The 1954-nt window shown below is 46.1% G+C and overlaps 1 long non-coding RNA gene across 1 annotated transcript; it reads right to left on the reverse strand.

Annotated features, from left to right (window-relative positions):
• Window positions 1-763: 763 nt before the first annotated feature.
• On the reverse strand, window positions 764-1391 carry LOC118563346. The gene is made up of 4 exons (XR_004931161.1): window positions 1332-1391; window positions 1124-1186; window positions 963-1049; window positions 764-861 (listed from the first exon to the last, which is right to left on the reverse strand). It is a non-coding gene; the product is annotated as an uncharacterized LOC118563346 (long non-coding RNA).
• Window positions 1392-1954: the final 563 nt, after the last annotated feature.

Raw genomic sequence — 1954 nt, forward strand, 5'->3', positions numbered from 1 at the left:
GGGATGCGTCGCTTGAACACGTTGTGGGAGGCGTCGCTTGAACACGTTGTGGGAGGCGTCGCTTGACAACTTGTGGGAGGCGTCCGCTTGACACGTTGTGGGAGGCGTCGCTTGACACGTTGTGGGAGGCGTCGCTTGACACGTTGTGGGAGGCGTCGCTTGACACGTTGTGGGAGGCGTCGCTTGACACGTTGTGGGAGGCGTCGCGTGACACGTTGTTGGGAGGCGTGGCTTGACACGTTGTGGGAGGCGTCGCTTGACACGTTGTGGGAGGCGTCGCTTGACACGTTGTGGGAGGCGTCGCTTGACACGTTGTGGGAGGCGTCGCTTGACACGTTGTGGAGGCGTCGCTTGAACACGTTGTGGGAGGCGTCGCTTGACACGTTGTGGGAGGGCGTCGCTTGACACGTTGTGGGAGGCGTCGCTTGACACGTTGTGGGAGGCGTCGCTTGAACACGTGTGGGAGGCGTCGCTTGACACGTTGTGGGAGGCGTCGCTTGACACGTTGTGGGAGGCGTCGCTTGACACGTTGTGGGAGGCGTCGCTTGACACGTTGTGGGAGGCGTCGCTTGACACGTTGTGGGAGGCGTCGCTTGACACGTTGTGGGAGGCGTCGCTTGACACGTTGTGGGAGCGTCGCTTGACACGTTGTGGTGAGGCGCGCTTGACACGTTGTGGGAGGCGTCCGCTTGACACGTTGTGGGAGGCGTCGCTTGACACGTTGTGGGAAGGCGTCGCTGAACTTGGAGGCGGGTCCCGTGTGGGAGGCGTCGCTTGACACGTTGTGGGAGGCGTCGCTTGACACGTTGTGGGAGGCGTCGCTTGACACGTCCAATTCCACTTCATTGGTTTCCAGTTGCACTTAAGGAACAAGTCATTGTTAGATATTCACATACCTTTTAGTCTTAATTATAATTGTCCATGTAATGAAAAGCTTGACAGATTTTTCAACAAATAATTACCTTCTTTTAAAGTTCCCAGCAACCTAGAATCCATCGACTGGAGTAAAGCAACTTCTCTCTTTAGAGGAATCTCATTTTGGGACAAGGCTGAAACAAACAAATGTCAGTTTAGCCAGAAGTAAGCTTGTTTAACAATTTGCATATCTAAACACTTAGCTTACAGTTTCCAGTCCCTTTTGGTCCATAGTGCATTTCTCCATTATGATCAATCGGTAAACAAGACCCTGTGAATTAAATAGCATATTTGTTTCTCACAGCATCTTTTCACAACCATAGCAGCAACCTTCCAGGATCACAAATTGACTACTGAATCACCCATACTTTTTAAATATACACAAAAAAATTTAAAAACAAAGAAACTACACAAACCTTTAAGCCACAATGCGACTGCACACAAACCCAGAAGCCAAATTCCTCCCATAGTTCCTGCCTCAACTGAATAGTCAACCAGCACCTGAAGCTTAAATAGAGCTCTCTGCAGGCGCTACAGCTGTGGCTCATCAGCTCCTAATTGTTTTTTTTTGTTGTTGTTTTTTTTCATCTCAGACAACCAAAGTCTTACTGAGTATTTACTGAGATCAAGGCAATTTTTTCCATGAACATAGTGTAGCTTTTTATTGTTTTTTTTTTTTTTTTTACGTTTTCTCTACCATGTATTTCTCAGCAATTCTAATTAAAAAACATTTTGGCTTTATAGACAATTCTCATCCAATAACAAGCCAAGCAAATGGAAATACAATAAAAAAAAATGTTGACCAGTAAACAGTAAATTGACCAGTAAGAGCTTCTATCTTATTTCATCTAAATTGTGAGGTTTTTTTTTTCTTGGGGAAAACTCTTCTCCTGCGATTTTGTTCATTCTCTCTATAATGGCATTTATACAGTATTAACATTTCAACTAAGGAAAGTTATGCCGAGTCTTAATCTTCTGAACCGTATTTTCCATATTAAGAACCATACTTTTGATGGTTGATAAGATTGGATAATATTGC

Source organism: Fundulus heteroclitus, chromosome 6, assembly GCF_011125445.2.
Source record: "Fundulus heteroclitus isolate FHET01 chromosome 6, MU-UCD_Fhet_4.1, whole genome shotgun sequence".
NCBI lineage: Eukaryota > Metazoa > Chordata > Actinopteri > Cyprinodontiformes > Fundulidae > Fundulus > Fundulus heteroclitus.